At 44.1% G+C, this 23,280-nt stretch overlaps 1 pseudogene; it reads right to left on the reverse strand.

Moving 5' to 3' along the window:
• Positions 1–11,798: 11,798 nt before the first annotated feature.
• LOC124560096 lies at positions 11,799–11,917 on the reverse strand (annotated as a pseudogene).
• Positions 11,918–23,280: the final 11,363 nt, after the last annotated feature.

Consider the following 23,280-nt stretch of genomic DNA (forward strand, 5'->3'; position numbering starts at 1 on the left):
GAAAGTTGTGAGGCAGGGGATGTGAACAGGGAGAAGGTCGTAGGACAGAGTGGGCAGAAATTGTTGGATGGAGACTGTGGGGACCTTAGGTTACCATAGGTTGAGGCTGAGATGATTTTGGACATGGAGAATGTGTTATAAGGATAACTCCCATCTGTGTAGTTCAGAAAAGCTGGTGGTGGAGGGAATGATCCAGATGGCCTGGGTTGTAAAGCGACCATTGAAATCAAGCATGTTAGGTTCACCTGCATGTTATGCCACAGGGTGGTCTATTTTGCTCTTGGCCACAGTTTGGCAGTGGCCATTCATCCTGTTGGACAGCAGCTGGTTGGGTGTAGTCACACCAATATAAAAATCTGTGTGAGACTGAAACTGAGATGGTATATGACATAGCTGCATTCACAGGTGGCCCAGCCACTATGGGGTAGGATAACCCAATGACAGGACTGGAACAGGAAGTGCTGGGGGATGGACTGGGCAGGTCTTGCTCATGTGTCTTCGACAGTGATATGATCCTTGTGGCAAGGGGTTAGGATTGGTAGTGGCATAGGGAGATTCAGGATGTTGTGGAAGTTGGGTGGGTAACAGAACAACATTTTAAGAGGAGTGGGAAGGATATTGTACAGTTGTTCCAGTCCGTGGTAGTATTGGGTGATGAAGGAGGCACTCCTCTTAGCTGGTTCTTTGAGGAAGTGTGAGGTAATGGTACAGGACAAATGTTTACGGATTAGGTCTGTGGGACAGATGTTGAAGCAGGTAAACAGGCTGCTAGATTTGTCACCTGTAGGTTCGAACAACATGCAAGTATTCTGAAGATGCTTCAGGACATCAGATGGGAATATGTTGAGGGAAGATTATGTTCTTTTCAAGGAACACCGTTGGGAAACTCAGAGAACCAGAATTTGAAGGTGACTGCAGAATCATTCTACTGCTGCTAACACTCATTTCACATACGGACCATTACGATAACATATGAGAAATTAGTGTCCACATGGAAGCATGTACAGTGGAACTATGATTTTACATTTCTGAGTTTACGTTTTTCATTATTCTACACCATAAATTTTTAGCCCCTGCAAAAAACCGAGAAGATTGATGCTAAATATCCCCCACTTTTACATTTATTTCTAGTAAGGTGTACCTCAATTCTAAGTTCTTACTCGATGTCTTACTTGACTTCAGTCCAATTTCTTCCTATTGACATCTGATGAAACTGAATGAGTTATAAGCGGCACAAAAGTCAGATGGTTCGCATCATGGGTGGTGGCAGAGCTGAGGGAATATTTTAAGCTGTTGTGGAGAGGAGAGATGTGAAAGAGGAAGTACTGATGTAATCCACACTCTGTGTTGCCAACACAACTTCCAACATTTAGCTTCACCATGCAAATATGATACAATTAATGCTAGGTAGCAGCGGTAATGGGAAAACAAGACAGTCAACACAAAGTGTTCTGGACTGAGCCAATACATGATGAAGGGGCCCAGCCATGACCTTTTCTTGTGTTACTTATAAATCAGTCTCATATTTCTGATCTTTTTACACATTTTTCCAATGTACTGTATTCAGCAACAATATCAATCATCAACCTTTTTAATTCAAACAGTGAGTCTTGAGGAATTGGTCATAATCGAGAAAACATTGCCCATTTTCACCTAGTGAATGTTTATTAGCTGGTCACCCAATAGTCAGCATAGCCACCACACCACATTAACAAATGTAAAACAAGTTCGCCTACTGGATGTGTGGACAGGGGAGTTGCCCTTTAGTGATGGGAGAGCTGGTAGGGGTGAAAGCATTTTGTGAAGTGTTGAAAATATACATTTCATGCAGATGATGTGGTTTGACAAAAATTTCACGTGGAAGTAGAACAAGGGTTTTGCGATAGCACATTTTAAAGACTTTCATGTTCAAATCTGACATGATACAGTTGCAACAACTATTTGTGCTATTTATGTACATACTTTGCACTGCACACACCACACACTGTAGATCATAAATATTGGCAGTAATAATGTATGAAGTGAAACTATAGCACCTGAGCTTTCTTTCAAAATTACATTTTACACAGTGTACAGAAATTCACTGAGCTGACTTGTAATAAGCATGTAATGTCAACAGGGGAAGTAAATTCATTTTTTTCATCTCCATTTCAAGCCTAAAATAACATTTTAACAGTGGTGAGCATATGAAGTGAGGCTCATGAAAAAAGCATTAAACAATAACACCAATGGTACCAAAGTAAGTCATTAAGCAGATGCCCGCATTTAAGCTTATGGTTTAACCACTTAGCTGCTGTGATATGTTTGGTTTAATTCAACATGTTCATCAACTTTTGCTTTCTTTCGGGTGAGCACAAAGGATGATCTCTCAAAAATGCATGTTTTGTAAATGTAATTTGTGGTCATAGCATGTTGGAAAACAGCTCGGTTACTTTCTATCCAGATGCCAAATTCATTTTTTTTTATGAGTTTTTTCTAGCTGTTACACACCTGTGTTTTTTTAAGAACTGATGAAATTCATTACCCAAATTGTTGTATAAACATTATACTGTACATTTAATTTCCTTCACTTAGGCAGATTTTATACAAGGTACTGGAGAGGACTGTGATTTTTAATCATATGTGCCAATTACATGTGTTTTCCTCATATTCTGGGGGGGTTTAAACACTTTCCTCAGTTCTGCAGTTTTTAAGTCTGAATTGCATGAAAACATAAAATAGGGGCTTCACTGTAGACAGTCGTTTTTCAATCACTATATTTGCAGGTGGAACAGGATAGGAAGTGACTAGTAGTGGTACAGGGTACTCTCCGTCGTGCACCACATAGTGGCTTGTGGAGTATGTATGCAGATGGAGATGTAGGTAGTGCCTGTCGTGAAGGTCTTTGAGAGACCTTTAGCATATTGGGCAATGGAGTTCTTATCACTGCACCCCCTGCGTGCCTGACCTATATAGAAATATTATTTGTTGTGGAAGGGACGGTAGCCATGGAAATGCATCTGTTGTTGGTGGATGGTGGGTTTAATGTGGATGGATATGTGAATGGAACCATCAAAGAGGAGGAGGTCAATGTCCAGGAAGGCAGCATGCTAGAAAAGCGTACTCCTCACCATGCACCACAGAGTGGCTTGTGGAGTATGCATACAGATGAAGATGTAGGAAATGCCTGTCTGTGAAGGTCTTAGTGAGACCTTCAGCATACTGGGCAAGCGAGTTCTTGACACTGCACTCCCTACATGACTGGACTATATGGAAATATTATTTGTTGGGGAAGGGATGGCAGCCGTTGAAATGTGTGTGCTGTTGGTGGAAAGTGGGTTTAATATGGACAGAAATGTGGATGTAACCATCAAATAGGAGGAGGTCAATATCCAGGAAGGTGGTATGCTAGGTTGAGGAGGACCAGCTGAAGTGGATGCGGTAGAAGGTGTTAAGGTTGTCAACAAATGAGGATATGGTATCTTGGCCCTGAGTCCATGTCGTGAAAGTATCATCAGTGAAGAGGAGTTTTGGGTTTTGAGGAGGCTGGAAAGGTTTCCTCTAGATGTGCTGTAAACAGTTTGACAGAGAAAAGCACCATGTGGGTGCCTGTGGATTTGTTTGTACACCTTCCTTGAAAGGAGACGTAGTTGTGTTTTAGGATGAGGTTGGTAAGATGTATGAGGGATGAGGTAGTGGGCATCTTGTGTGAAGGACACTGGGAAAGCTAGTGTTTAATAGTGGCCATAGCATGGGCATGATGGATGTTGGTGTATAGGAAAGCAGCATCAACAGTGACAATTAGGGATCCAGGAGATAAAGGGGTTGGGACGGTGGAACGCTTGTGAAGGAATTGGTTGGCATCTTTGATGTGGGAGGCTAGATTTTGGGCAATTGATTGGATCAATGAGAGGCAAAATTTTTTCAGTGCAGGTGCAATAACCAGCCACAGTAGGACAGTGGATTTGTGAGTTTTGGGGAGCATGTAGAAGATGGTTGTGCAACATGTCATAGGTATGAAGAGGAAACAGATTCTGTGGAGAGGTTCTGGAAAGAGCCTAAGGTGTTAAGCAGAGATTGGAGGTTATGTTGGACTTTTGGGGTGGCGACACTCTGGCCTAGTTTGCATGTAGAGGAGTCAGATAATTGACAGAAGTCTTCCCACAGGTAATCACTGCAATTCTTAACAACAGTGGTGGAACCTTTGTCTGCTGGTAGGATGATTAGGTCAGAATTTGCTATGAGTTTGTGTATAGCTGTCCTTCCTTCTGCTGAAAGGTTGGTGTTCTTAGGAAGGGTCCTGGGGAAGGATGGTGATGCCAAGCTGGAGGTAAGGAATTCCTGGAAGGTGACCAGGGGGTGGTTAGTTGGGGGAAGGATCACAGTTGGATGGCAGTATGGACTGGGAGAGGTGACCATATCCCTGTGGATGATCCAGGTGAAAGACCTGCCCAATCCATCCACCTAGTACTTCCTATTCTAGTCCTGTCACAGGCTTGTCCTACCCCATCAGTGGCCGGGCCACCTGTGAAAGCAGCTATGTCATGTACCATCTCAGTTGCAATCTCGCACAGATTTTTATATTAGTACAATTACACCCAACCAGTTGACCACCAGGATGAATGGCCACCACCAAACTGTGACCAAGAGCAAAGTAGACTACCCCGTGGCACAAAGTGTGGCTGAACATAACATGCTTGATTTCAATGGCTGCTTTACAACCCAGGCCATCTGAATCCTCCCTTCTGCCACCAGATTTTCTGAACTCTGCAGGTGGGAGTGATCCTTACCATACATTCTCCACTCCCAAAACTATCCCATCCTCAACCTATGGTAACCTACTGTTACCACACCCTCTACCCAAGAGTTTCAGCCACCTCTGTCCTATAACCTCCTCTCTGTTCATGGCCCCTCACTCTCATTTTGTGCTGCCCTCTGCCAATGGACCCACTCACATTTCCCTTTCCCTGCCCCTCTCCTTTTCTGCTCCCCTCACCCCTCCCCATGCACATCCCTGCCTCACAGCCTCCCACTGCTGTGCCTGGTGGCAATCTTGCCATGCTGCCTTCTAGTCCCTGCATGCTATGCCAAAATATTAGATTAGATTAGAATCAGTTTTTGTTCCGAAGACCCAAAAAATGAAATGATCGTCATGGGTGTGGAACATGTCGGAAAGTATAACATAAAACATTTGAATATAATACTTACTACTCTGACTATTTGTCAGGAGATAGGTGAATGCAATGCAGTAAACTGGAACAGCTAATATTTACAGAATTAACACACCACCAGGATGAAATATTGTTATGCATTATTATCATACATAAAACACCTAATCTCTGCTATTGTGACCAGGTGCTGTCAAAATTGAAATCTAACAGATATTTTTACTTAAGCTGGCTTAACAGTCTCTGTTAAGATATTAATCTATGGAGTAGAAGGAGTTGTGTAACAAAGTCTTTAAAACTCTGTTTAAACTGTGCTTTATCTGAAAGATGCTCTTGAGTCTCCTTACCGTTACCCTGCTATCCCTCCCCCTTCCCCACCCCATTCCAGGTTGCTAATTTTATTCACTGTGACAGTCGCATTCCAGTCCAAGATGCTGGAGATGGCAGTCATGTGTGTGTGAGATGTGCTTGGTGGTATGAAAGCATGTGTGTTCTGTTTTCTGAAGACAGCTTTGACTGAAAGACAAATGTGTAACAGTTTTTCCACTGTGCCTGTCTTTATCTCAAGATGTTGTCTTTACCTGAGCAGCAATCTGTCCTCTTCCTAACATTGTTGATTTTGCAACTTGGAGTTCCATTGTTAGATTTAATGAGAGATTATTTATGAAAGAAAATTAAAATGATTTACATAAGATGACATTAATATGATTTGTTAGGGTAGTCTGTTTTATCTAATGAGCTGATCAATGAATTTTATGTGATAAAGGAAAATGTTTACTGCCACAGAAGTTGAGATTAGCTTGGTTCACACCACTACACAATCAAGATGAAATGTAAAATTTTTTGTTAAATTATATACAACTAATAGATTCGTGAAAATTGAAGCAACAAAAAACTAGTAATTGCATAAATGTACTTTTATTTTTGTAAACTTAAAAAGTATAACGTAACTTTTGTTAGACTAGGTTGTAGTGACATATTTCCTTATTCAAATATCTATTATCATCTTGTGTTCACTTTACACTAATGGTTAATCTATGTCCATACATGCAAACCACTGTTTAATCCATGGCAAGAGGTAATAAGCTACATAACTAATTTGGATACCAAACACAATCTGACGAAACTTTGATTCCAAAAAGGGCCAATTTATGCAGTTCCATGCAGGAGTTTGCTCTTGAAAAATGATCACTTTGCAGTTCCACACAACATAGTATCTGTTGTGGGCCTTTTCATTTTTATTCTACATGTATAACAAAAATTGAATAACCTGCATGGAGAAATGCCAGTGAAACTAGAATTGGCTAGATAAATTATGGGATCATAGCAAAGTCTCAGGATATTGAACTATTTGCAGAACACATTTGTGAAAAGTGAGGCTCATAATTTTGACTATGCACTATGAAGTTTTCATTTCTACTTACACAGGAAGTAACAATATTGAAAAGGATAGTTGCTATTCACCATATAGCAGAGATGTGAGTTGCAGATGGGCACAATGAAATGACTGTCAGAAAATGAGCTTTCAGCCAATAAGGCCTTTGTTGGAGGTAGAACATACCCATGCACTCTCACACAAATGCAACTCCCACACACATGACCACAGTCTCTGGCTGTTGACCATTACATCTACATCTACATATATACTCTGCTAGCCACCAAGCGGTGTGTGGCTAGCCACCAAGCGGTGTGTGGCAGAGGGCACAGTTCATGCCAAAGTCATCTTCCCCCCCCCTCCTCCCCCCCACCCCTCTGTTCCACTCACTGATCGTGCAAGGGAAAAGCAACTGTCTGAACACCTCAGTACAAGCTCTGATTTCCCTTATCTTTGAATGGTGATCATTGCGTGATTTGAAAGTTGGTGGTAATAATATATGCTCTACATCCTCGGCAAAGATCAGATTTCGGAATTTAGTGAGCAGCCCCTTCCATCTAGCGCGTCGTCTATCTGCAAATGTGTCCCACTTCAAACTTTCTATGAGATTTGTAATTCTCTCACTATGGCTAAATGTACCAGTCATGAATATTGCCACTCTTCTTTGGACCTTCTCAATCTCTTGAATCAGACCCAATTGGTAAGGGTCCCGTACAGATGAACAATACTCCAACACTGGATGAACTAACATATTGTAAGCAATTTCCTTTGTTGAAGGACTGCATCACTTCGAGATTCTACCAATAAAGCACAATCTAGAGTTCGCCTTGCTCGCTACTTGTGTAATCTGATCTTTCCATTTGAGATTATTTCGAACAGTCACACCCAGATACTTGATGGATGTTACTGCTTCCAAAGACTGGGCATTTATTTTGTACTTGTACATTATTGAGGATTTTTTGCCTTGTTATACGCAGTAGGTTACACTTACTAATATTGAGAGATAACTCCAGTCATTACACCGCACACTTATTTGATGCAAATCCTCATTGATTTGTTCACGACTTTCATGTGATACTACTTACCTGTAGACCACAGCATAAGCGGCAAACAGTCTAATGCTGCTGTCAATACCATCAAACAGATCGTTTATTTAAATTGTAAAAAGCAGCGGACCTATTATGCTGCCCTGGGGCACACCTGATGTTATGCTTGTTTCTGTTGAAGTCACTCGATTCAGGACGACATACTGCTCTCTGTCTGTTAGAAAACTTTCTATCCGATCACATCTGTCATCGGATATACCATAAGCATACACTTTTTGGAGCAAGCGACAGTGCAGAACTGAGTCGAAAGACTTTTGAAAGTTGAGAAATATGGGATCAACCTGGGAGCCAGTATCTAGAGCCTGTTGTATATCATGCACAAAGAAGGCCAGCTGTGTCTCACATGACCACTGTTTCCTAGAATCATGCTGGTTTCTGCAGATGTGCTTCTCATAGTCTAGAAAGATCATTATGTCTGAACACAAACTATGTTCCATGATTCTACAACAAATCAACATCAGTGAAATTGGCCAGTAATTTTGTGCATCCAGTTTTCTACCCTTTTTATAGATTGCTATGGCTTGGGCCTTCTTCCAGTCCTATGGAACTTTCAACAGTGTGGCCTCAGCAGCCAGAGACTGTGGTCATGCATGTATGAGTTGTGTTTGTGTGTATGTTCTATCTTCGACAAGGTCCTTGTTGACTGAAAGCTCATTTCCTGACAGTTGTTCTGTTGTGCCCATCTGTGACTAAGTGCCTCTGCTATATGTTGAATAGCAACTACCGTTTTTATAATACTGTTACATTGCATCCCAGATTTTCCTTTCCTCAGTGAGTAAAGTAGACTAAGAATCTACATCTACATACATACTCTGCGAGCCACCTTACTATGTGTGGTGGAGGGTACATTGTACCGCTACTAGTTATTTCCCTTCCTGTTGCACTCATAAATAGAGTAAGGAAAAAACTGACCATATGAGACCTAACTTCTCTTATCTAATGTGCATTGTCCTAATGCAAAATGTACACTGGCAGCAGCAGACTCATTCTGCTGTCAGATTCAAACGCCAGTTCTCTAAATTTTCTCAATAGCATTACCCAGATAGAATGGTGACTTACCTCGAAGTATTCCCACTTGAGTTCCTGAAGCATCTCCGTAATACTTGCATGTTGATCAAACCTATTGGTAACATATCTAACAGCCCATCCCTGAATTGCTTCGATGTCTTCCTTTAATCTGACCTGATGGAGATCCCAGACACCTGAGCAGTACATACTATCAATATGTGGTCTCCTTTACAGATGAACTATCCTTTCCTAAAATTCTCCCGGTAAACCAAAGTTGACCATTCACCTTCCCTACTACAATCCTCACATGTTTATTCAATTTCACGTTGCTTTGCAACATGATATTAATCAACCTGACTGTGTCAATTAGTACACTACTAATGCTGTATTGAAACGTTATGGGATTGTTTTTTCTATTCATCAGTATTAACTTATATTTTATCAATATAATGGAAGGAAACATTCCACGTGGGAAAAATTATATATAAAAACAAAGATGAGGTGACTTACCGAACAAAAGTGCTGGCAGGTCGATAGACACATAAACAAACACAAACATACACACAAAATTCAAGCTTTCGCAACAAACTGTTGCCTCATCAGGAAAGAGGGAAGGAGAGGGGAAGACGAAAGGAAGTGGGTTTTAAGGGAGAGGGTAAGGAGTCATTCCAATCCCGGGAGCGGAAAGACTTACCTTAGGGGGAAAAAAGGACAGGTATACACTCGCACACATGCACATATCCATCCACACATACAGACACAAGCAGACATATTTAAAGACCTAAAAATTGTAAATAGCCTTTCGCTCCCTGTATTTTACCCCTGCCACCTTTAGAATTTGAAAGAGAGTATTCCAGTCAACATTGTCAAAAGCTTTCTCTAAGTCTACAAATGCTAGAAACATAGGTTTGCCTTTCCTTAATCTTTCTTCTAAGATAAGTCGTAAGGTCAGTATTGCCTCACGTGTTCCAGTGTTTCTACGGAATCCAAACTGATCTTCCCTGAGGTTGGCTTCTACTAGTTTTTCCATTCGTCTGTAAAGAATTTGTGTTAGTATTTTGCAGCTGTGACTTATTAAGCTGATAGTTCGGTAATTTTCACATGTCAGCACCTGCTTTCTTTGGGATTGGAATTATTATATTCTTCTTGAAATCTGAGGGTATTTCGCCTGTTTCATACATCTTGCTCACCAGATGATAGAGTTTTGTCAGGACTGGCTCTCCCACGGCCGTCAGTAGTTCCAATGGAATATTGTCTACTCCGGGGACCTTGTTTCGACTCAGGTCTTTCAGTGCTCTGTCAAACTCTTCACGCAGTATCATATCTCCCATTTCATCTTCATCTACATCCTCTTCCATTTCCATAATATTGTCCTCAAGTACATTGCCCTTGTATAGACCCTCTATATACTCCTTCCACCTTTCTGATTTCCCTTCTTTGCTTAGAACTGGGTTTCCATCTGAGCTCTTGATATTCATACAAGTTGTTCTCTTATCTCCAAAGGTCTCTTTAATTTTCCTGTAGGCAGTATCTATCTTACCCCTAGTGAGATAGGCCTCTACATCCTTACATTTGTCCTCTAGCCATCCCTGCTTAGCCATTTTGCACTTCCTGTCGATCTCATGTTTGAGACGTTTGTATTCCTTTTTGCTTGCTTCATTTACTGCATTTTTATATTTTCTCCTTTCATCAATTAAATTCAATATTTCTTCTGTTACCCAAGGATTTCTACTAGCCCTCGTCTTTTTATCTACTTGATCCTCTGCTGCCTTCACTACTTCATCCCTCAAAGCTACCCATTCTTCTTCTACTGTATTTATTTCCCCCCATTCCTGTCAATTGCTCCCTTATGCTCTCCATGAATCTCTGTACAACCTCTGGTTCTTTTAGTTTATCCAGGTCCCATCTCCTTAAATTCCGACCTTTTTGCAGTTTCTTCAGTTTTAATCTACAGGTCATAACTAATAGATTGTGGTCAGAGTCCACATCTGCCCCTGGAAATGTCTTACAATTTAAAACCTGGTTCCTAAATCTCTGTCTTACCATTATATAATCTATCTGATACCTTTTAGTATCTCCAGGGTTCTTCCATGTATACAACCTTCTTTCATGATTCTTAAACCAAGTGTTTACTGATGAAGTGTACCAAATTCTTGAGGTAGAGTTCTATCAGGCAACATGCAATTGTAATAATGTTATCAAGAATTGGTGAATTGAAAGCTGAGTAAATCAATGGCATTTACTACTGGTCTTAGTGAAAAATGCTCTTTATTAATTTTTTGCCAACCCATAAAATCTCAGTAGTAGTGCAGCTGAAATGAACAGACCCTTCTCTATGTCCTGACTGAGGGACTATTATTACCTGTGTAATAGTTCTAAGAATTTTATTGGTGGGGCCCTTACTCAGCTTCTTATATGGCTGCAGGTCTAACAAATTGCAATCTCACTGTGAGAGTGGACCACATTCAAAAGTACCATTGTACTGTCCTTTTCAATGGGGAAAAAGATAGTACTAACATACTCATTCAAGTGTTCTATAGCATTCCTCTCACCCACAGTTATATTATATTTAGGAGCCTTAATGCCAGCTAATACTTTTACTCTTACTCTTCTATACAGATTTCTTCAGGTGTTAACGCAATCGCACTATGAATGCCTGCTTCCAATCTGGTTATAATTTTCTCCATGGGCACAGTGTTGATTTTCAAAATGATATTCATCCAACCATGGCATAAAAGCCTGGAATATAATAATAATAATAATAATAATAATAATAACTGTAAAATTTCTGGCCATGAAAATTTATATTTGATAATTAATGATGTAATAGGTTTTGTGGAGGATACTTTCTGTGAACTAAACCTGCAAAGCCTGATAAGAGAACACTGCTTAACTTCCTTCTTGATACTTTCCTTAAGAAGCTTTCTGAAGTACCTGAGATACAAAAACAAACAAACACCGCCCGAACAGACCCAAAGGCCCAATGTTACTGACTGGCCACTACATCACCCTCAGCCCTTAGGCATCACTGGACGTGGGTATGGAGGGGCATGTGGTCAACACGCCACTCTCCTACCTGTTACCAGTCTTCATCACTGGTGCTGCTACTTTTCAACCAAGTAGCTCCTCAATCAGCCTCACAAGGGCTGAGTGCACCCAGCTTGCCTACAGCACCCATCACACCCTGACAGTGACCCATCTAAGTGCTAGCCAAGCCCAACAGTGCTTAACTTTGGTGATCTGATGGGGACCGGTGTTACCACTGTGGCAAGGCCATTGGCAACTGACATACGATGCTGAGATATCTCGATAGAGGTAAATTTTCCATGCAAATGCTGATGCTTTAAATAATATTAATGAATCAAAACGGTGATAAAAAAGCACCGACAATTTATTAAATACTTTATCTTGGAAAAATCTTAGTCCAGAACTGTAATCTATCAGTCACATTCTGTATAATTTTTAGTTGACCTTTTTGTAGCAATTTTTATTTTTGCTTGTTATTATCTATTTCCTGCCTAAATCAGTCCAGTTTAAGCAATATATTATAAAGATGATTTTTGTACAAACCGAACCAAAAATCTGTGAGTGTCCGCAAATTCTATTTTGATCCTCCAAATTCTACTAAAATTTGGTTAACTGTACAAATGATTATTTAAAAGATACTTTGTAATTCTCAAGTAGACCTCGGTTAAGAATTTCACAAGCCATCACAATGAGAGAAATTGCCTAAGCAGAGGGTGGCCAGTTCCAGATGGTTTTCAGGGAGGTAGGTAGTTGCTAACAGAATGATTAGGAGTTGCAGATGAGTGAGTTCTAATAATTAGTGTGGTGGCAACACTAACAACATTATATACAAGTAGAGTACTGTATTTATATTCTGTGCAGAACAATAATAAACAAGTATCTTACACATTTTTTGTTTGTTATTTATAATTTTAAAACAACCCAAACATCATATGAAGCAAGATAAGTATAGCTATAGGAGACATGGATTTGGGAGTTTACTGATGGTGTTTTGCCTATTATAATAAAACAAAAGACTTAGGTAGATCTCATGCTACTTTCAACAATTTAAAACAGTGTGTGACTACTACCCCGGTGATTTCTCAACTAGATATTGGAGCTGAGCTATAAAACTCAAAGACAAACAACATAAACACAAGTTAAAATTGTCATGCTTACTAATGTACAAGCTATCAAATAGCTCATACTAACACACAGTGTACATTCTACACCTTACACCAACAAATTAAAGTAAGTAAGTATGTAAAAGATTAGAATGGCTCAGCTGTGGTAAAAAGAAAAAGAAGCTCATCAGAAAAGGAACACACACACATCTTCATTCACACAATCAAGCACAACTCATGCACCCACCTGCCATCTCCGGTAGCTTGGACCAGAATGCAGGTGTCACATAAAATGAAAGCAGCAACACAGAAGGGGTGGGGAAGGGGAAGGGACAGCAGGGTATCAATGTGGGGGGGGGGGGGGGGGGGAGAAGAGCACTGTGTGGCAGTGTGAGCAGGCACTAGACTGCCAACAGGCACAGCATCAGGAGGAGGGGTGGGGAAGGGGAAGGGACAGCAGGGTATCAATGTGGGGGGGGGGGGGGAGAAGAGCACTGTGTGGCAGTGTGAGCAGGCACTAGACTGCCAACAGGCACAGCATCAGGAGGCTATGGGGGAGGGAGGTAGGGAGGGGGAGTGGAAATGGGGAGCAAAAAAAAGAGAGGCGTGGGGAACAGGAAACTTGGGTGGAAGCATTGGCAAAGGGAGACACACAAAGTGGGAGGGAGACAAGAATAGGGAGGACGTGATAGGACAGAGGGGGTGGAAACTGTTGGGTGGAAGGTGTGGGAACAATAGACGGAGGAGAGAATAAAGATGGCTCGGGTAGTGCAGCAGGCATTGAAATCAAGCATGTTACGTTCGGCTGCATCTTGTGTCGCAGAGTAGTCTACTTTGTTCTTGGCCACAGTTTGGCAGAGGCTGTTTATCCTAGACAGGTGGACCAAAGCCAACCTTATCCCAGCATTGAACCCTGCCTCATCCAGTTCATACCATCATCCAACAATGATCCTCCCTCCCCCCCTCTCATCTAACCATCCACTGATCACCTTCCAGGAATTCCTTACCTCCAATATGGCCTCACCATCCCTCCCCAAATCCTTTCTTCTGAACACTAACCTTTCAGCAACTAGGTACCCTTGTTCCCAATGTGAATAGATCTTTTGTGTTCATTCACGCATGCACACAGTTTAGTGGTGGTCATCCCTAAATAAAACGCTGTGCTAAACACATGTTAGCGGGTAAATGACATGTGTGGGTTTAGACATTGCTCTGCCTTTCCCACTGTAGGGTTTATCAATGGAGGGGTAAGATTAAGTGACAGGTTTTGTATGCCAAGGTGTCCTATAGCTTACAATGCCCATCTGCCACATACTCCTGTATTGGAGCTTGTCTCCAGGGAGGGTGAAGATAGAACCATTTGCATTCAGCTCAGAACCTCATGGGTAAGTTTTGTGGGCTCAGTAATATTTTACAGGAGGACTGAAAGCCAATAATGGCTTGAGGAATTTCTGGAATGCTTGAAGACAAGGGTTCCTTTGGGATTTCAGTTGAAATCTGTTGGTGTGATTGGAAGAAGGTGGTGAAATGGTTCTTGCAATTGAGATTAAGGCTGAATAAGAGGGGATCTTGCAGTAAGGCAGAGTGACTGAATCTGAGTTTGAGGCTGAAGTCCTTTAGAAAAAACAGATGTCTCACAATCAGTGAGGGCTCTAGAACAGTGATTGAGGATTAAAAGGGAACCAGAGCAGTGAGGTGTTGGATTTTGATTTTAGTTCTGGTGAGCTTGGATGGGTGATCACTAGGAGGAGGAAGACATCAATTTTGAGCTATTTGACAAACAAGTAAGTGAGAAACATTTTATTCAAATTTAGACTGTGTGTGCTAGCAGTTGCAGGGGCTGATTTTGAGCATAGACAGAAGATGTTGAGAGTGATATTGATTGACACAATGTATATGTCAACTACAGGATGGGTAAGAGCTAAGAAATGATGAGTATGGAATTTAAGAAGGGACTGGTGGAAAGAGGTAGTGCAGCCAGAGGGGGAAAATAGTAATCTGAAGTCTTTGGGGACTATACCAAAGATTAAGTAGGACTGGAGGAAAAGTATGTGGAGCTGTTGTTTGTCTGCAGCAAGAGCATGTTTGTGAAAGTTTAGGTATTGAAATATAAGGTTAAGGAACATGAAATTGGTGAAAAAAGCAGAGATTACTTAGTTTGGTGAATATAACACTATGGAAGAGAAACAATAGTATAACAGGGAAAAGAATTTCTGTTCACAGGCAATTACACAATTATATTGATTCTAAGATTTAATATTTTCTTATGTAGCATATAAACCAATGATGCTCATTGTAAATATGCATCCATTTTGGTATAGATGTGGTACACTGAAGGAGCCTCCTTGCAGATTACTCATAAATTAATCAGCAGTCAGGCACACCATGGGCAACACTGACATCAAGAGAATGGCAAACCCTTCAACCACCAGGAGACATTGTAGAGGAAACAAAATGCTTTCCTCAAGGGTAATGGAACAAGGGCTAGCACCCTGACAGTTTTTCAGTTCACTAGCAGCTCAACATGAGGTGAAAACAGTCAAGAAACCAACACCAAAAACACAGCATAATATCATAATGTGTACAGTACTTGGGATTATCAGCCCAGAAGTCCCCTTTAAATGGTAATTCACCTTCAGAAAGGTGGTCTGGAAAATTTTATCAATGGAATTGAGCAATGAAGTTGCAAAACTTAAATTGACTCCAAAATCATATACGGATTTTGTAACTCTTATAATAAAAGATGTCTTGGAAACACATACTTGTGGATGCAGAACAATACATGTTTGGTCTCAACCAAGACACAGTTAGGCTGTGGCGGCCACACTGTTCAAATGTGCGAAGGGCTGAACTATGGCACAGCCAACACAAATAAGCGACGCCTGGCATTGACAAGTGCAGCTGTACCGTTATGCCGCCGGATTTTGGCAATGGTGCATCATGAACCAGACCACACGGGACAAAAGCAGGCAGACAGTGTGAACTGGTCAACACAACACAATACACATTTCTTACTTCTCCCGCTGCTGACCATGTGCGTCAAGTTAACACGACTCCTTCGCAAACGCGCACGCATGATCTTAAGTGCAGTCGCCCGTTTCACGGTGTGCACCCTCTCTCTCTTTCGCGGACATCATGGCGCCTCCTGTTGTGCCAGGAGCTGAACATTCGGTGACAGCTTTTGTCTCGCTCAGTCCATGCGGTCGCATCACGGCTCATCACTGGAGTGTACACCCTCTGGGATCAGTGACAGACCCATACCACCAGTGCAACGCACCTGTACAGACGGGCATTAGTGATGAATTGCATTTGTAATTTAGTGTAAGACTTGTGAAGAATAAATTTGTCATGACCAAAAATGCTCTAGTTGTTTCTGTCACCAAGCCTCTCCCTTGAACATCGTGCATGGGTACAGCAATAAAGCTGGTTCACTGCACATAAATGACTGTAAGCAGTGATACCACACATCTCTGCTTCACTGGTGACCCCTACGTGATCCAAGGCTAAAAACATGTGGTGACGAACGTTCGTTGGTACAAGTGACTTGGACCCGCAAGCAGGCTGGCACATACATGCCCACATCCAAACAGTGCTCCGTTGTGATATAATACGTTTTTTTTAACAAACTCTTTTTTTTGTGTTGTTTTTGTGCAAGTATGTTCCTTTCATGAACTGACTAGTTTTATTCTTTTTTGTGTGTTTTCATTTGTCATGTTATTTTCATTGTGTGTTTCCCCTTGTGTGAGGACTTGACTCTAAGCTAAGATGACAACATTAGGAGAGTTGCAAAAGACTGTTGAAGACCTGCTTGCACACAACAAGGGATTGGAGAGTGAGCTACAAACACGGACTACACGCATGGATGCTGAGCAGCCACAGACAGCCCACGACAATTTTGGCACTCAAATCCCCACCACAATGACACCTCCTACAATCACCAGAGTGCCCACAAGCACTGGATGGGCGTTGATCAGGCTGCCTCCCTTTTGTCCCCGCGACCCTGTAATGTGGTTCAGCCAAGTGGAGGCGGTCTTTATGGGCAACCATGTAAGCTGTGACTGGCAAAATTTGGACACGTGGTGAGCCAGCTCGACCAGAACTATGCGGCTGAAGTGTGGGATATAATCATCACCCTGCCAATGCAGTCAGCCTACAAATGGCTCAAGGAAGAGCTGATCCAGTCCAAAGAACAACGAGTGCGCCAACTGCTGTGGCAAGAGAAATGTGGCCACCGGAGGCCCTCACAGCTCCTGGGTCACTTGCGGAGCCTCACACAGTCCGACACGGTGGCAGATTTGCTGTTACGCACTATCTGGGTGCGCAGCTTCTCAGCTCAGTTGCAGGCAGAGATAGCAGCACAAATGGAGATGCAGCTGGACACCTTCGCTAACTTAGCCGACCGGGTGCACGTGTGCTGACAACGGTGCCTAGCACCATTGCTGTGGCAGCTTACGACACCATCCCCCCACCTCCGTGGTGGCATACGCCTCCCACACCAGCATTGGATGCTGACCTGCAGCAGCTAGTGCAAAACTTGGCCGCACAGGTGGCAGCTCTCTCCACACAAGTCGACCAGTTGGTGCACTTCCAGTAAGAGGGCAGCACGCATCACAGCGGCAGCAGACTAGGCTACTGGCAGCGTGGCTCGTGCAGCCAGCAATACAGCAACAACCACTCCAACGGTACCCCGCAGACGTCAGAGCACACACAAAGTGGCAACTGCTGGTACCACGCCTGTTTCGGCAACAAAGCAACCAGGTGCTGCACTCCTTGCTCGCACCAAAATGCCGGCTGCAGCCAGACCTAGGCGCACCTGGCTGCAGTATGATATTGAAGCATCTGTTTGTCACAGAATGGGGTGCAAGCATGAGGTACCTTGACACGGGTTTGGACCTTTCGATATTCCCCTATTCTATGTTATGAGACTGCAGGTGGGTCGAGGCACTCACAATTCAGTTATTAAAACTTACAGCACACACAGCTGCAATTTAGATCTAGCCCTAAGCCACTAAATTCTCATGGACTTTTATTGTGGCCTCTGTCAATGAGCCAATCCTGGGTGCAGACCTTCTCGGCCACTACGGGCTGCTAGCCAACATCGCAAATGGCCAGCTTATCGATGTGACACAAATTTAAAGATAGCGGGACAGCACCGGCAGGCTGCATTCTACAGTGTTAAACCTGTGAAGTGTCCCAGACCTTACACTGACATCCTTGAAAAATTCCCCAATCGCACCCACCCAGCCGGCACACTGAGAGACGTTAAACATTCGATGGTGGACCACATAATAACCGCACCCAGACCCCCAACATTGTGTTGCCCGTGTCGACTCATGCCTGATAGACTTGCAGCAGCAAAGGCAGAGTTCGAGGCTGTGCTGCAGCAAGGCATCGTTCGACCATCGAGCGGCCCACGGTCATCAGCGTTACATTTAGTACAAAAAAAAAAAGACAATTTGGGGTGCCCATTTGGTGACAATCGTGCCCTTAATTCGTGAACAGTGACGGACCAATACCCAGTCCCACACCTTCAAGAGTTCAGTTACGCTTTGGCAGGCTGTGCGGTGTTCAGCAAGATACATTGCACAAACGTGTACACCCAAATTCCAATGGTGCCTGAAGACATTGAAAAAACAGCTATCGTAATGCCCTTTGGGCTTTTCAAAAGCCCGTTTATGACTTTCGATCTTCGGAATGCTGCCCAGACTTGACACCTCGGCATGTTGAACTTTTATCACTGACACTTGCCCAACTGTGCCACCATGCAACAGCCGTTGACTAAGGCGTTACATGGTCGTACCTCAAAGGGAAAGACCCCTGTGTGTTGGACAGATGCAATGGAGCAGAGCTTCACAGACTTAAAACAGAATCTCGCAGAAGTGACGCTGCTCGCGCACCCAGTCCATGACGCGGACTTGGCTGTGGTCGTGGACGCCAGCCAGGCCACCGTCGGTGCAGCATTACAACAGTGCACTGGCGGGAGCTGGCAGCCTCTCGGTTTTTCCTCTAAAAAGCTATCTGAATCGCAATGCACTCGGAGTGCTTATGACTGAGAGTTGCTTGCAGTGTTTGCAGTTGTGAAATACTTCTGACCATCTGTAGAAGCCCGACAGTTCGTCATTTTCACCGACCACAAACCAATTACTCATGCATTCCAGAACAATCGCACTAAGTGTTCACCGTGCCAACTCCAGCAATTACAGTACGTGTCACAATTCACAACAGACATCTGACACATTTTGGGGATAGACAATATCGTCGCCAATTGTTCGTGTCGAGCGTGTGCCGTTATCTCACCCCCTGTCAACTTTGAGGACGTCAACCAACTATAGGAGAGTGATGAAGAACTGCACCACTTTCGTCACTACACTTCCAGTGGCCTGCAACTGGAGCTGGTGCCTGTCCCCGGCTCTGCCCGGAAGATACAGTGTGACATCTCGTCCGGCACTCACCGACCGTTCCTTCCGGAGAAATTCCGGGGCAGTGCCTTTGACAGTGGCCAAAGACTGTCACACGCCAGCACCAATACCTTTGCGACACTTGTGGCTATGCATTTCGTCTGGCCCGGGCCTTGGAAGGACTGGCATGAATGGGCATGCACTTGCACAGCATGTCAGCGTGCTGAGGCCGGGAGGTACACCCACGCACCCGTGGGCACCTTCCCTGACGCGACACGTCGATTTGCGCACGTTCACATGGACCTCGTCGGCCCACTTCCTCTCTCTCGAGGCAAGCGGTATCTCTTAACTGTGATGGACCGCTTCACTCGTTGACCAGAAACAACACCCGTCGTGGACATCACCACCGAGACAGTCGCCACCCCATTCATCAACAGCTGGGTGGCACCATTTGGATGTCCCAGTCACGTGACAACTGACCACAGACTCCAGTTTGACTGCGTGTTATTCACGCACATCACCCGACTGTATGGCATCCGGTTACACAGGACAACAAGCTACCTTCCGGCATCAAATGGCATGGTTGAACAGCTGCACAGGACTCTGAAAGCCGCCCTAACTTGCCACAACACCTCATGGCCAGAGGCACTCCCACTCTACATTGTCAATCGACCACATCAAGCCAGCTTACGTCTTGCCTGCTCCAGAAACCACGCATTTCTTCAACCCAGCAGAAGATCTGATTACAGATGACACTCCCTCTGCCAGAGGTCAGAAGGAGCCTGCGCCCGTGGCTGCCGGTGACACACAGCTGCAGTCTGCTGTCATCGTGCCGCCACATGTGGATCCCACCACCCCACCTGGGCCGCCAGCATGGCGACCCCGACAGCACCCCACCACAGCCGCCAGTGGACTACAACACGCGTACCGGCTGCTGCGTCCGATTCAAATGGCCGTGCTGCGTCGCCAATGTGCCGCGCCACCCGAAACAGCAAACATGCACCCGAGCCACTGAACACCGTCAGAATTCAGTGTCCACGAGCCACTGTCCTCTAGAGACCCAGCCTCCAAATGCCCGCACCTTCGGACAGTAACTCCAGTCGAGCCCCGGACAGTGCCTTCCATGACCGTCACAGCTCCTGGACCCGCGTTCGTGTCCCTGTGTCTCCACCACGTCAGGCATTGAGGCCAGATCAGCATCTGTGCCAGTTTATCATATTCACTTTGCTGTCGAGCTCTGGACATCACACTCCACACCACCTGGCTTCCCCGTAGCAGCTCCTGGACCCGCGTTCAAGTCCCGACGGTACCGCACTCGCACATATTCTTTGGACCTCCGTTGTCTCGAGGGTTGAGGTCAGTTCAAGTGCTGCACTGTGTTCCCACGATTGAATCACTCGGCGAAGTTGTGGAACAGTGCAATGTATGAACACTTGGACTTGCGACTCTCGACACCACTCTGAACAATGTAAATAGTGAACTTATTTTGTAGCTCTTGTGAATACTCGTGTTGTAATTAATATGTCAGTGACTTCAAGACATCATACCAAATGACCTGAAGCACGCGCCTTCATCATGCATTGGTCAGTGCCTGCTGCCGCTGTCACTAGCCAACCGCGTAAGAACATGCCCACCGCGCGCTTGCAGGTCCAGCGCGCTGATGTCGTGGCCCGCCACCCTCCCTTCCAATGCTGACTGACCCCTGCCAGTGCTGCCACACTGTCATCATGCAGCGTGTGAACTTTAAACACACCACAGAACAATCACCACCTATTCGCAGACAGTGCGAGCTGGTCAACGCAACGTGACACACGCCTCCCACTGCTGACCACATGCAGTGACTCCCCCGCAAATGCACACGCACGATCTTAAATGCAGTCATTCATTTCATGGTGTGCACCCTTCTGTTCAGCAGTGCCGTTCTCTCTTTTGCGGACATCACGGCATCTCCGCTCACGCCAGAAGCTGAAGATTTGGAGATGCAGCTTTTGTCCATGCGGTCATGCCACTGCTCATCACTGGAGTGTATACTCTCCAGGATTGGTGATCGAGACGGGCATTAGTGATGAATTGTATTTGTAACTTAGTGTAAGACTTGTGAAGAATAAATATGTCATGATCAAAACTGCTCTAGTCATTTCCGTCACCAAGCCTCTCTACTGAACATAGTGTGTGGGTACGGCAATGAAGCCGGTTCGCTGCACGTTAATGACTGTAAGCGGTGATACCATACATCTCTGCTTCAAGCCTACTGAAAATCTACCAAGATAAATATAAAAGACACCCACAAGCTGAAAATCCTATTCAGGTACATGAAGAGCTGATGACACGTTCTGTAAAAGGCAGAACTGTCAAATCTTTTAACTGATCTAGATACAGCTCAAAAAGTAGAAAGTCTTGGAAAGTAATTAAAAGTCACAAGCAATGATCCTATAATAAAACCAGAGGAATTCATCTTAATAATGGCAAATGAAACAGCTTATCAACTACTTAAGAACAGTAAAACTGAGGAGAAATCACAAATTACAAAATTGTAAGGGACTGAAACTATGGCAGACCTTGGAGAAGAAGACAGAGTCACAGTCAGAGTTAGTAGGTGCTGGTTATTGAACTGTACTACCTGTGTCATCAGACCATGCCCGTCAGTACTGTGCCAAACTCCATGAGATATTGGTCCAACCTCCTACCAGTTATGACAACTGGTCATTGCCTCTGTTCCAGATTACTGTCTCGCATGACATACTAATGCAGTCTCTATCATGATGCAGCAAGGAGCAGCAGCATTTCAATCCATCCAAAGTAGCTCATCATGGTTCGATCAGCTGGATATCATAGCTATACCCAGTCAGTGTCAACCACAGCTTTGGAGTCCGCACCCTAATGGTTCAAATGGCTCTGAGCACTATGGGACTCAACTGCTGAGGTCATTAGTCCCCTAGAACTTAGAACTAGTTAAACCTAACTAACCTAAGGACATCACAAACATCCATGCCCGAGGCAGGATTCGAACCTGCGACCGTAGCGGTCTTGCGGTTCCAGACTGCAGCGCCTTTAACCGCACGGCCACTTCGGCCGGCTCCGCACCCTAACTACGATTCCGCTGTCACTACTGCCACTGGGCTGTGATCTACGGGCCTCCGTCTGGTTAGCCATGCCTTGGCAGCCAGCACTCTGCCGTCCTCTCTATGAGACCAGTTGCCACTGCCAGAGTCTACCGGCTGTCCACCGCAGCTCTAGCGCCAATTGTTCTGAATTAAACCTCTGGTCAGCACTGTGGCCTATCACAATGCCTGTCCTCACCACCAGCCACTCGTGCCACAGAGGGCCACATGTGGTGCTGGGACAACACTGTCGATTCAGCCCAGCATACTGACTACACCCACTCAGTGCACCACCACTCAAGCAGTATGTGTTAACCACTCACTGTGTCTACCTTGCCTGTGCTACAATGCAGGAATATTATGAGAGAATGCCCAGAGGGGAGGGGGGTGTAAGGAGTGAAATTCCTAGAGGTGAAGATGAACAGCCAGAGGAAAGTAGGTGGTTCCATGGCTCCACAGCAGCAGCTTTCTGAAGGGAGAAGGAAAGTGAATGGATGGAAGACAGAGCATAGAAGAATTGTCTGAGACCGCAAGACGTGTAAGTAGCAGCCTGGTTTTTAAGTTTCACTCGTCATATTCCCTATATCCTTGGGTTTGACCTTTCTCTATTTTTCCCACAATGTCAGGGTTAGATACCATTGTCATGTTCACTAGGGGACTGAGCATCAAACTGTTAACTGCACACAGAGCAGTTTACCTTGGCAGTCTGTTCCATGCACTGAGTTGCATTCTGTATTTGTTAGGTGAGTTGACAGAAAGGGTATTATGTCAACAAGGCCAAGTGAGCTCCTGGCTCAAGTGTGGGAAACCATGGGAATCCAAAAACTTTGGTAATTTTTTGTAATGATAGGCTAGAATAGCTATAAGATTTTTATTTTAAATATAAACTCTATGGAGTAGATGTTCTGGGACAAGTGAAAATAATAAGAGTAGCATATATACTAATGATTAAAGACAGGCATCATATAGGATTTAGTCCGGCGGTGCACGCACCTGGAAACAGGACGGCAGTACA

This window comes from Schistocerca americana, chromosome 1 (assembly GCF_021461395.2).
Source record: "Schistocerca americana isolate TAMUIC-IGC-003095 chromosome 1, iqSchAmer2.1, whole genome shotgun sequence".
Classification (NCBI taxonomy): Eukaryota; Metazoa; Arthropoda; class Insecta; order Orthoptera; family Acrididae; genus Schistocerca; species Schistocerca americana.